Source organism: Capricornis sumatraensis, chromosome 15, assembly GCF_032405125.1.
Source record: "Capricornis sumatraensis isolate serow.1 chromosome 15, serow.2, whole genome shotgun sequence".
NCBI classification, from domain to species: Eukaryota; Metazoa; Chordata; class Mammalia; order Artiodactyla; family Bovidae; genus Capricornis; species Capricornis sumatraensis.
Genome location: NC_091083.1, coordinates 7,149,783 through 7,163,654, shown reverse-complemented (window position 1 = coordinate 7,163,654; position 13,872 = coordinate 7,149,783).

Below are 13,872 nucleotides of genomic sequence, written 5' to 3'. Positions count from 1 at the left end.
AGCAGTGATTCTCAAAGTTTAGAGAGCATCATAATCACATGGAAGAATTGTGAAAATCGATTTCTGTGCCTGCCTCCCAGAGATCTGGACTCAGAAGGTCTGGGGGGTAGTCTAGGGATTTGCATTTCTAACAAAATCCCGGGTGATGCTGCTTTCTAGTTCTCCCTCCACATTTGTAAACGTCTTGAGATCAGACAGTATGGTTTCTTCTAATCATGTATTTCCTGAGGCTCCCAGCAACCGTAGATTGTTAATAACTTTATTTAAATGGAATCGAATAGAACAAGAAACCAAGCTCCTATTTTCAAAGTTGGCACTGTTCAGAGTCACATTCGGTTGTTGGTATCCATCATTCAGATAGAGTACAGCTAAGTGCTTTTTCTGAGCGCATAGCCAAGTTCTTCTAGTCTTTGCTGCTGTTCTTGGTCTGGGCCAGTGTGCTCACAGCAAGTGCTTGGAGGAATATCAGGTTTTTAAGGCAACGGCACGACATGGGTTCAGGGAAAGCAGCAGTTGAAGGGCTGTCTCAAAGAAATAGGATGACAGGAGTTCAGCGGTTGGGAAATTAAGTATGAAGGTTGCCATGGTAAAGTGATGGCAGATTTTAGATCTATAATTGTGCCTGGAGAGAGGCATGTTAAAGGCTCCTCCATATACTTGTGTTCCTGCTTATGCTGTCAGTGCTTCAAAAGTTAGTCACTCTGAATTCCAGCTGTGCTTCTAATTGCCCTTACTATTATTCTCAGAATGTTATTGAGAACCAACACAATTTTTCTAAAAGGAAATTAATCACAGCTTTTCTTGCTTTAGAAATGTGGGTGACTGGGTATTTTGGCAAATTCATCTTCTGTTTTCTTCCTCTATGTAGATAACAGACTCGTAATCTCCTCCTGCATGTCTATCCAGTTATCCGGTAAGGGTATTTTTTCAGGGGGTGGGGGTAAGAGGAAATTTTGCATATGGAAAGTATTTTTGAAATGACAAGAAAATAAAGAACAAGTCAGCCAAAGAAACAAAAATGCCACAGTCATCCCCCAGAGGCTTTCGTTCTTAGCTTTTAATATTTCATGTCATACTTCTCATGAAATAAACTCTGCAGAAAAAACAAAGAATGGATGGAGACCATTACAAGAAAGGATTTATATCAAAGAAGGATATTTTTTATTTTAAAGAGGCAATTCAGTTATACCCAGATGGAACATTAAAAAAAAAGTCACATTTATGCATCATCATTTTTCAACAACTGAACAGATGGTACCTTTTCATCTGCACTGTGTGCCAACAGTTAGTGCATTCAGCAGCCGTCTGCCCCACCCTTATCACGACTCCAAGTTTACGTGGAAGAAGACCTGTTGGTTGAGTTAACTCAGAGACTCTTTGAGAAACTGCTTTGCCTGGAGCCCTGACATTACTGTTTTATAATATTTCCCTCTTCAAGGAAGCAGATGGGATAGCCAGACCATGACTTTTATCTCCTGTTTTTGAGCAAGGTGCCCCGAGGCTTCCTGCTCCTTCCCAGAGACAGGCCACAGATCTACAGTGCTGGAGAGAAGCAGGCAACATCTGCAGGGCTAATGCTAAAAGCTCTTGTTTGTTTAAATGTCCTATTTCTTTGCTATTTGTGTTTCTAGAAATTTTAGGGAGATGCTTGCTTATCCCTTCTTGTCCCAGTGAGGTTACAATTGATGCCGTTAAGGACCTATAGTTTATGTCCTAAGCGAATTTAAAAAAAAAGAGTGACAATACCTCATCACCACCACCACCCTCACCTGACTGTTGCAATGGTTTGCCTGAGGATAGTAGTAGAAATTCTGCTTCCTCTAGAGAAATTACTATGGGCTTTGCGAGGCTGGGGGTGTGGGACCCAGGAAAATCTCACTCAGGGAAAACAAGTGAAAGTCGCTCAGGTGTGTCTGACTCTTCGGGATCCCATGGACTATACAGTCCATGGAATTCTCCAGGCCAGAATGCTGGAGTTGGTAGCCGATCCCTTCTCCGGGGAATCTTCCTGACCCAGGAATCAAACTGGGATCTTTTGCATTGCAAGTGGATTCTTTACCAACTGAGCTATCAGGGAAGCACTCAGGGAAGGCACCAGATAAATAATAACTGAGAAGGACTTATAGTTTAACTAAAGGGAAAATGAAATTGTTTGCCAGCCTATCTCGTGTTGTCCCACAATTTCTGCTTCACTGAGATGAACTAAAACTGGTCAGAGAGCAGAGAATCCTGAATTTTTGGCATACACTTGGACCCTAAGGCATTTCACAGACTAACATTTATTTCATCACTTTAATCCTTGGCTTCCTAAGTGACGGGCACTTGTCACTTTCAACATTTCCGGACTATGTTCACCTCTGTTGTCTCCTGTCCCCAGCTGTTAATGTAGCATTGCCAGTCCTTTGAAAAGCTGTCTTCCTATTCTTCAGCCCTTCTGGTGTCCATGCCTTTGGCCCTGTGGCTTTCCAGCATCTTTCTTCCAGAGGCTGAGCTTGTTCCCCTGCCTTTTAACTCTGATTTAATCCATATTACCTGGCCTTAGCCAGTGGGATATGAGCAGATGTGACTCAGGCAGAGGCTTGAAAAGGAGCTTCTTCCTTTCCACTGTGGTTTGTGTCTCTGCTGTCTCCAGGAACATGTGCCCAGGCTATCTTGCTGGAGAAGGAGAGATTATGGAGCAGAACTGAGCTGTTACGTTTGTCTCAGGTAGGGACAATCTAGGGCCGACTGACTCCCATACCAATCCATGGTCTAGTTCTGGTTTTATCTCCAATGTCATTCTCGAGTTTGCTCACTTCTTTCCACCTACACAGTCACTGCCCTAGTTTAAAGCATCTCTGCTATGGCCTCTGGAAGCAGCCCCACTTTCCCTCACCGTTCCCCACAAGGCTGTTCCCACTCAGCAGGCAAGGGATCTTCTAAAAACACATTTCAAAGGGTGTTATTCCCCGAGATAAAACTTTTGATTGTTGTTGTTATTCAGTCTTTCAGTCAAATCTGACTCTTGGTGACCCCATGGACTGCAGCACACCAGGCTTCCCTACCATTCATCATCTCCTGGAGGTTGCTCAAACTCTTGTCCATTGAGTCAGTGATGCCATCCGACCATCTCATCCTCTGTCATCTGCTTCTCCTCCAGTCTTCAATCTTCCCCAGCATCAGGGTCTTTTCCAATGAGTCAGCCCTTCACATCAGATGGCCAAAGTATTGGAGCTTCAGCCTCAGCATCAGTCCTTCCAATGAATATTCAGGACTGATTTCCTTTACCATTGACTGGTTTGATCTCCTAGCAGTCCAAGGGACTCTCAAGAGTCTTCTCCAACACCACAGTTCAAAAGCATCAATTCTTTGGCGCTCAGCCTTCTTTATGGTCCAGTTCTCACATCCATACATGACTACTGGAAAAATCATAGCTTTGAGTATACGTACCATTTTTTTGGCAAAGTAATGTATTTGCTTTTTAATGTGCTGTCTATCTTGGTCATAGCTTTTCTTCCAAGGAGCAAGCATCTTTTAATTTCATGGCTGCAGTCACCATCTGCAATGATTTTGGAGCCCAAGAAAATAAAGTCTGTCATTGTTTCCACTCTTTACCCATCTATTTGCCATGAAGTGATGGGACCAGATGCCATGATCTTTGTTTTTTGAATGTTGAGTTTTAAGCCAAATTTTTCACTCTCCTCTTTCACCTTCATCAAGAGCCTCTTTAGTTCCTCTTTGCTTTCTGCCATAAGGGTGGTGTAATCTGCATATCTGAGGTTATTGATATTTCTCCCCACAATCTTGATTCTAGTTTGTGATTCAGCCTGGTATTTTGCATGATGTACTCTGCATATAAGCTAAGTAATCAGGGTGACAATATACAGTCTTAATGTAATCCTTTCCCAATTTGGAACCAGTCCATTGTTCCATGTCCAGTTCTAACTGTTGCTTCTTGACCTGCATACAGGTTTCTCAGGGGGCAGGTAAGGTGGCCTGGTATTCCCATCTCTTGAAAAATTTTCCACAGTTTGATATGATTCACATAGTCAAAAGCTTTAGTGTAGTCAATGAAGCAGAAGTGGGTGTTTTTCTGGAATTCTCTTGCTTTTTCTATGATCCAATGGATGTTGGCAATTTGATCTCTGGTTCCTCTGCCTATTCTGTATCCAGCTTGTACATCTGGAAGTTCTTGATTTATGTACTGCTGAAGCCTGGTTTTGAGAATTTTGAGCATTACTTTGCTAGCGTGTGAGATGAGTGCAATTTTGAACATTGAACTTTCTTTGAACATTGCCTTTCTTTGAGATTGGAATGAAAACTCACCTTTTCCAGTCTTGCGGCCACTGCTGAGTTTTCCAAATTTGCTGGGCTCTTGAGTACAGCACTTTAACAGCATCATCTTAAGATCTGAAATAGCTCAGCTGGAATTCCATCATCACCACTAGCTTTGTTTGTAGTGATACTTTCTAAGGCCCACTTGATTTCACACTCCAAGATATCTGACTCTAGGTGAGTGAGCATACCTTCGTGGTTATCTGGGTCATTAAGATCTTTTAAAATAAGTTCTGTGTATTCTTGCTACCTCTTCTTAATATCTTCTGCTTCTGTTAGGTCGATACCATTTCTGTCCTTTATTGTGCCCATCTTTGCATGAAATGTTCCCTCTGTATCTCTAATTTTCTTGAAGAGATCTCTAGTCTTTCCCATTCTATTGTTTTCCTCTATTTCTTTGCATTGATCACCAAGGAAGGCTTTCTTATCTCTCCTTGCTATTCTTTGGAACTCTGCATTCAGATGGGTATATCTTTCCTTTTCTCCTTGCCTTTAGCTTCTCTTCTTTTCACAGCTATTTGTAAGGCTTCCTCAGACAGCCATTTTGCCTTGTTGCATTTCTTTTTCTTGGGGATGGTCTTGATCACCGCCTCCTGTACAATGTCACCAACCTCCATCCATAGTTCTTCAGGCACTCTGTCTACCAGATCTAATCTCTTGAATCTATTTGTCACTTCCACTGTATAATCATAAGGGATTTGATTTAGGTCATACCTGAATGGCCTACTGGTTTTCCCTACTTTCTTCAGTTTAATTCTGAATTTTGCAATAAGATGTTCATGATCTAGCCACAGTCAACTTGTGGTGGTGTTTTTGCTGACTGTATAGAGCTTCTCCATCTTCAACTGCAAAGAATATAATCAGTCTGATTTTGGTATTGACCATCTGGTGATGTCCATGATGTTCTTAGGATAAAATCCAATACGTTAGCACAGTTCTCAAGCTTTGCATACCATGCTTGCTCATCCGAGTTTTGTTATAAAACATTGTTCCATCCTTTTACTCTAATCCTCTTCTACTGACCTGCTCTATTTTTGTCCTCAAATGAGCCCAGCCACTTCCATCTCAGAGCCTTTGCCCATACTGCCCCCTCTGGAATGCCCTTTCCTTAGCAATGTGAGTCACCACACTCTCCATCAGTTTTTGCTTAAGCATCACCTCCTCCTGGAGATCCTCACTGTCCTTTATCAACAAGCCTCTCCCAAGCTGTTTAGATAGTTTCTTTCATAACATTAGTCACAATCTATAATTATCCTATTCACGTATTTGATTCTTTGTTGGCTGCCTTCTTAGAAAGTACATTTCTCATATACAAGAATTTGATGTTCTTATTTTCACTGATATTCCTACATCTCACCTATAATCAGTATGTGTGTATGAGACGTAAAAACTGGAGAACTCTTACACATACACACACACACATACACAGTATATAGGTAATAATTATTTGTGTGTCTATGTTAACGAATCCTTTAACTTCACACAATATGTAATGTATATGTGGAACACACATAGTCAATGTATACATGTGTGTATAATGCACATATACATGCAACGTCTTTTATATTTAACCCCCCACACACACATACATGTGCACAATTTACTGATCAGAATCTTGCGTTACACAAAAATATAATTTGACTGTTTTTTTATAGCAACAGATATAAGCCCACCTCATTCTTTAGGTTGCACCGTATTCCTTTGTACCATGGATGAACCACAATTTATTTATGCAGTGTGAGCTAGTACTGAGATTATTCCCGTTTCAGTGATGAGAAAGCAGAGGCTGAGGGAAGTCCTTTGCTGAAGCACCCTGTGTTGAGCCCCGGGTCTGCAGCTCAGCGGTGGAAGGGGGCAGCCCTGGCCTGGCCCGGCACTCCTGAGGCAGAACACAGCTGGAGGCAGGTTTGGGGGCAGGGTCAGCCCCTGCTGCTCTCATGCTTCTTTGTGGCTTTCTGTCCACAATCTTCTCTCCAATCTATCCACTGCCAGTGATTTCCTGCTGGTTCTCACTCGCAGATCTGGGCTGTGGGCTGGAATTCCACATTTCTAACAAGCTCTCATGGAGAAGGCGATGGCACCCCACTCCAGTACTCTTGGCTAGAAAATCCCATGGATGGAGGAGCCTGGTGGGCTGCAGTCCATGGGGTCGCTGAGGGTCGGACACAACTGAGCGACTTCACTTTCACTTTTCACTTTCATGCATTGGAGAAGGAAATGGCAACCCACTCCAGTGTTCTTGCCTGGAGAACCCCAGGGACAGGGGAGCCTGGTGGGCTGCGGTCTATGGGGTCGCACAGAGTCGGATACGACTGAAGCGACTTAGCAGCAGCAGCAGCAGCAATAAGCTGTCAGGTGAATCTGATGCTATCAGCCCACGGGCCACACTTTGGGTATGTGAAGGGCTCTGTAAACTCTAAAGCCCACGTAAATTCAGGTGAATGTGAACTTTGAGTGTTAGTGAAGCACCCGATTGAATGGCAGCTATGGTGACAGGCATTATGGGGGAAAAACCCTACGACATGGCCCTCATCCACAAAGACTTAAGAATTTAGTTAGTGAAAACGAAATGTGTTGCAAAAACAAATTTTCAGTGCAAGGAAGAATGAGATAAGTGTCAAATGACTTTAATTAGAAACTAGTTATGGGGAAAAGGAAAAAACACTGTGCAGATCATCGAATTTTTGGTATCTGTTAATACTTACTGAATATAAATTTTGTTGCTAAAACTTTCTTCCCTCATTTTAGTGGGTATAGAATTAGCGTCCTCCCAGAACTCACTGACAACTGTTTTGAACTTGCTGACTTCTTAGCTAACACCATCCTAAGATCCACATCATCATAAGGGGAAGAAGCTATCTTAGGTTGAGCTTGAGATGAGGATTCTTACTTAGGGCGGGCACTAAGGAGGAAACTGACGGAGTGAGGAGAGCAGGGCAAAGCCAGGCAGGAGTGGGACGGGGGTGTGGTCTCATCTGTAGCCTCAACCCGAGCCCCTGGGGAGCTCTGGGGCCTGAAGGGCACTAAGAGATGTGCCGCTTTAACTCAGGGGACCACCCTTTAGCACCCCAATGTCACTCAGGCCTTGGTGGTGGATTGCCCTGGGTCATGTGGCATCGTCTGGGTGTGGCCCCTCCCATCAGCGCTTTCAGTAAGAACTTGCAGGCCCCGGAGCCCCTCCATTGATGTTCACTGACCTCCTGACTTTCCCTGATGTCCTCAATCTTTGTAAATACGTGCTTCATGCCCGGATGTCTGCCTTCCTCATTGCTCACTCTTCCTTCAGCTAGAGGGTTGCTAAAATATCCATTTACCGTGGTCTTTGCACATGTAGGTCTTAGGTTGTTGTAGCACATGAAATAAAGGTTACTCAAAGATGTTAAGTACGAATCCCTGTAAACTGTTAGTCTGACAAGGGAAAGGATCTTTACAGATATAATTGTTCAGGATCTTGACATGGATGATTATCTAGATTTTTCAAGTGAGCCTTAAGTGCAATGGTGTGTCGTTGTAAGACAGGCAGAGGGAAATTTGGCCCTGTGAAGATGGATCAGAGATTGATGTGGCCTTAAGCCAAGGAGTACCTGCAGCCACCAGAAGCTGGAAAAGGCAGGGACAGATTCTGTCCTAGCACCTCTGTAAGGAGTATGGCTCTGCCAACACCCTGATTTCAGACTTGTAACCTCCAGAGCAGTGAGACAATAAAACTCTGTGGTTTTAAGCTGCCCAACTACAGTAATTTATCACAGAAACCATCAGAAAGTATTACAGCTGGAATATTACCTTTTTCTGGTATTAGCTGTCTCTGCAACACACACTCCAACAGAACGATGCCTATCTGCAGCTCAGGTGCCACCTTTCCAGGGAGACTTCTAGACCTCTCCTCCCACCACCTTCAGGCCCCAGTCTGAGTAAACACGCCTCCTCCATCTCCCACAGTTTCTTTCTTTTTTAAAAAAAATTATTTCTTTGGTTGCACCGGGCCTTAGTTGTAGCATGCAGAAACTTCTATTTTTGTTATGGCATGTGGGATTTTTTTTTTTTTTTTTAAGTTGTGGCATGTGAACTCTTAGCTGCAGCTTGTGAGATTTAGTTCCCCGACCAGGGATGGAACAGGCTGCCTGCCTTGGGAGCACAGAGTCTCAGCCACTGGCCCACCAGGGAAGTCCCTCCCACAGTTCCTTGAACAATTCTCTCTCATTGCTTTTGCCCTATTATTGTTTCCCCCATTCTCTTGTATGACTATCCCGAAGTCAATGTCCCTGTTAAGTTCTGAATCCCCAAGGGCCTTATTAATGTTTGCATTTTCTGGGTTTGGTACCATGCTGAGTGCAAAGTGGCATCTTAGCAAGTGTTCGTTTCTTGGCATGAAGAGGAGGTAAATGCTGCTGTTTAGTGGCTAATGGGGAGATTTGAGGATCCCCAAGGCCTCACATAATTGGCCAGAGCTGGCTGTATGTGGGTGGGTGGCAGCTCCCCTGTGAACCTGCCCATCAAGACCTCCAGCTCAGCCTGCCTGGAAGCTTCCTGAGGCCTCTGAGCTCGGGCTCCCCTCAGCCTTGCACCTGCAGAGCCTGTGTTTATTTTCTGCCGTGCTCTTTTTATAGTCTCCTCCTCTGTCCATTTTCCTTCTCCTGCCTCCTAAACAACCGTGACTTACCACCGCAAACGCGATCTCATTATTCTTAGGAGTTTCACAATTTCCCTCATTATCACCTTTGGGTTTAAAACAGGAGTTCTCCGGCAGTGTTTCATGTCTCAGAGCCAAACTAGGGAACACAAAGTATGTGACAGTTCAAGAAATTGGGCGTCATTTTAGAGTTCTGGCAGTCTAGTTGTTCTGAGGGGGCAGTGGATAAATATGAAATCTGAACATTAGGAATCGGGTTTCAGTCAAAGGGATGATGTTAGAGTTTTTTAGTTCTTCTTCTACAAATTCAATGCCCAACTCAGACTTCCCGGACAGTGTTTGCAGTCAGATTTAACAGTCCCTCCTAAAACATAATAGTTTTCCATTAGCCTCCAAGGAAAGTAGAGAGATATTTTTTGTCTCTCTCTTTCTCTCTCTCTCTTTTTTTAAGTATTAGGTGGAAGTCTTCCAGGGAATTCCTAGGTGGTTCAGTAGTATAGAATCCACCTGCAATGCAGGAGACACAGGAGACTCAAGTTCGATCTCTGGGCCAGGAATATCCCCTGGAAAAGGAAATGGCAACCCACTCCAATATTCTTGCATGGGAAATCCCATGGGGAGAGGAATCTGTTGAGCTACAGTCCACAAGGCCACAAGAGAGTTGGACATGGCTCAGCAACTAAAAACAACGACAGAAGAGGGCTTCCAAGGTAAGGGTTTTGCTGCTGTGTTTTCTCCCCTTTATGCTATTTAGAAGCCACTGTAAGGTTGCAATTATGGAACCTGGTCGTTAGGGGAAGGTGCAATAATTTATTCACAATTATTTGAATTTATTATTCAAATAACAAATATTTGTTACCTGTTGCTGCGTTACAGTTCAGTTCAGTTCAGTTGCACAGTCGTGTCCGACTGTTTGCAACCCCATAGACTGCAGCACGCCAGGCCTCCCTGTCCATTACTAAAACCTGGCGTTTACTCAAACTCATGTCCATTGAGTTGGTGATGCCATCCAACCATCTCATCCTCTATCATCCCCTTCTCCTCCTGCCTTCAATCTTTCCCAGCATCAGGGTCTTTTCTAATGAGTCAGTTTTTTGCATCAGATGGCCAAAGTATTGGAGTTTCAGCTTCAACATCAGTCCTTCCAATGAATATTCAGGACTGATTTCCTTTAGAATGAACTGATTGGAACTCTTTACAGTTGAAAGGACTCTGAAGAATCTTCTCCAACACCACAGTTCAAAAAGCATCAACTCTTCTGTGCTCAGCTTTCTTTATAGTCCAACACTCACATCTATAAATGACTATTGGAAAAACCGTAGCCTTGATTAGATGGACCTTTGTTGGTAAAGTAACATCTCTGCTTTTTAATATGCTGCCTAGGGTGCTCATAACTTTTCTTCCAAGGAGCAAGCATCTTTTAATTTCATGGCTGCAGTCACCATCTGCAGTCATTTTCAGTTCAGTTCAGTCGCTCAGTCATGTCCGACTCTTTGTGACCCCATGAATTGCAGCACGCCAGGCCTCCCTATCCATCACCAACTCCCGGAGTTCCCTCCAACTCACGTCCATCGACTCGGTGATGCCATCCAGCCATCTCATCCTCTGTCATCCCCTTCTCCTGCTGCCCCCAGTCCCTCCCAGCATCAGGGTCTTTTCCAATGAGTCAACTCTTCGCATGAGGTGGCCAAAGTACTGGAGTTTCAGCTTTAGCATCAGTCCTTCCAAAGAAATCCCGGGGCTGATGTCCTTTAGGATGGACTGGATGGATCTCCTTGCAGTCCAAGGGACTCTCAAGAGTCTTCTCCAACACCACAGTTCTAAAGAATCAATTCTTCGAGGCTCAGCTTTCTTCACAGTCTAACTCTCACATCCATACATGACCACTGGAAAAACCATAGCCTTGACTAGATGGACCTTTGTTGGCAAAGTAATGTCTCTGCTTTTCAATATGCTATCTAAGTTGGTCATAACTTTTCTTCCAAGGAGTAAGCGTCTGTTAATTTCATAGCTGCAGTCACCATCTGCAGTGATTTTAGAGCCCCCCAAAAATAAAGTCTGACACTGTTTCCATCGTTTCCCATCTATTTCCCATGAAGTGATGGGACCGTATGCCATGATCTTCATTTTCTGAATGTTGAGCTTTAAGCCAACTCTTTCACTCTCTTCTTTCACTTTCATCAAGAGGCTCTTTAGTTCTTCTTTGCTTTCTGCCATAAGGGTGGTGTCATCTGCATATCTGAGGTTATTGATATTTCTCCTGGCAATCTTGATTCCAGCTTGTGCTTCTTCCAGCCCAGCATTTCTCATGATGTACTCTGCATATAAGTTAAATAAGCAGGGTGACAATATACAGCCTTGATGTACTTTTTTTCCTATTTGGAACCAGTCTGTTGTTCTGTGTCCAGTTCTAACTGTTGCTTCCTGATCTGCATACAGATTTCTCAAGAGGCAGGTCAGGTGGTCTGGTATTCCCATCTCTTTCAGAATTCTCCATATTTATTGTGAGCCACACAGTCAAAGGCTTTAGCATAGTCAATAAAGCAGAAATAAATGTTTTTCTGGAACTCTCTTGCTTTTTCCATGATCCAGCAGATATTGGCAATTTGATCTCAGATTCGTCTGCCTTTTCTAAAACCAGCTTGAACATGTGAAAGTTCATGGTTCACGTATTGCTGAAGCCTGGCTTGGAGAATTTTGAGCATTACTTTACTGACGTGTGAAATGATTGCAATTGTTCAGTAGTTTGAACATCCTTTGGCATTGCCTTTCTTTGAGATTGGAATGAAAACTGACCTTTTCCAGTCCTGTGGCCACTGCTGAGTTTTCCAAATTTGCTGGCATATTGAGTGCAGCACTTTCACAGCATCATCTTTCAGGATTTGAAAGAGCTCAACTGGAATTCCATCACCTCCACTAGCTTTGTTCGTAGTGATGCTTCCTAAGGCCCACTTGACTTCACATTCCAGGATGTCTGGCTCTAGGTGAGTGATCACACCACTGTGATTATCTTGGTTGTGAAGATCTTTTTTGTACAGTTCTTCTGTGTATTCTTGCCACCTCTTCTTAATATCTTCTGCTTCTGTTAGGTCCATACCATTTCTGTCCTTTATCGAGCCTATCGTTGCATGAAATGTTCCCTTGGTGTCTGCAGTCATTTTGGGGCCCCCCAAAATAAAGTCTGTCATTGTTTCCACCGTTTCCCCATGTATTTGCAATGAAGTGATGGGACCAGATGCCATGATCTTAGTTTTCTGAATATTGAGTTTTAAGCCAACTTTTTCACTCTCCTCTTTACTTTCATCAAGAGCCTCTTTAGTTCTTTGCTTTCTGTCATAAGGATGGTGTCATCTGCATATCTGAGGTTATTGATAATTCTCCTGGTAATCTTAATTCCAGCTTGGGCTTCATCCAGCCCAGCGTTTCTCATGATGTACTCTGCATATAAGTTAAATAAGCAGGGTGACAATATACAGCCTTGACATACTCTTTTTCCTATTTGGAACCAGTCTGTTGTTCTGTGTCCATTTCTAACTATTGCTTCCTGACCTGCATACAGGTTTCTCAAGAGGCAGGTCAGGTGGTCTGGTATTCCCATCTCTTTCAGAATTTCCCATAGTTTGTTGTGATCCACACAGTGAAAGGCTTTGGCATAGTCAATAAAGCAGAAGTAGATGTTTTTCTGGAACTCTCTTGCTTTTTTGATGACCCAAGGGATGTTGGCAATTTGATCTTTGGTTCTCTGGTGTTTCTAAATCCAGCTTGAACATCTGGAATTTCGCAGTTCCTGTACTGTTGAAGCCTGGCTTTGAGAACTTTGAGCATTACTTTGCTAGTGTGTGAGGTAAGTACAGTTGTGCGGTTTGAACATTCTTTGGCATTGCCTTTCTTTGGAACTGGAATGAAAACTGACATTTTCCAGTCCTGTGGCCACTGCTGCGTTTTCCCAATTTGCTGACATATTGAGTGCAGCACTCTAACAGCATCGTCTTTTAGAATTTGAAATAGCTCAATTGGAATTCCATCCCCTCCACTAGCTTTGTTTATAGTGATGCTTCCTAAGGCCCACTTGACTTCACATTCCAGGATGTCTGGCTCTAGCTCTAGGTTCATGATCACACAATCATGGTTATGTGGGTCATTAGGATCTTTTTTGTATAGTTCTGTGTATTCTTTCCCCCTCTTCTTAATAGCTTCTGCTTCTGTTCAGTTCAGTTCAGTTCAGTCGCTCAGTCATGTCTGACTCTTTGCGACCCCATGAATCACAGCATGCCAAGCCTCCCTGTCCATCACCAACTCCCAGAGTTCCCTCCAGCTCACGTCCATCGAGTCAGTGATACCATCCAGCCATCTCATCTTCTGTCGTCCCCTTCTCCTCCTGCCCCCAATCCCTCCCAGCATCAGGGTCTTTTCCAATGAGTCAACTCTTCGCATGAGGTGGCCAAAGTACTGGAGTTTCAGCTTTAGCATCAGTCCTTCCAAAGAAATCCTGGGGCTGATCTCCTTTAGGATGGACTGGATGGATCTCCTTGCAGTCCAAGGGACTCTCAAGAGTCTTCTCCAACACCACAGTTCAAAAGCATCAATTTTTTGGCATTCAGCTTTCTCCACAGTCCAACTCTCACCTCCGTACATGACCACTGGAAAACCATAGCCTTGACTAGACGGACATTTGTTGGCAAAGTAATGTTTCTGCTTTTCAATATGCTATCTAGGTTGGTCATAACTTTTCTTCCAAGGAGTAAGCGTCTTTTAATTTCATGTTTGCAGTGAGGTCCATACAATATCTGTCCTTTACTGAGCCCATCTTTGCATGAAATGTTCCCTTGGTAGCTCTAATTTTGTTGAAGAGATCTCTAGTCTTTCCCATTCTATTGTTTTCCTCTATTTCTTTGCATTGATTGCTGACGAAGACTTTCTTCTCTCTC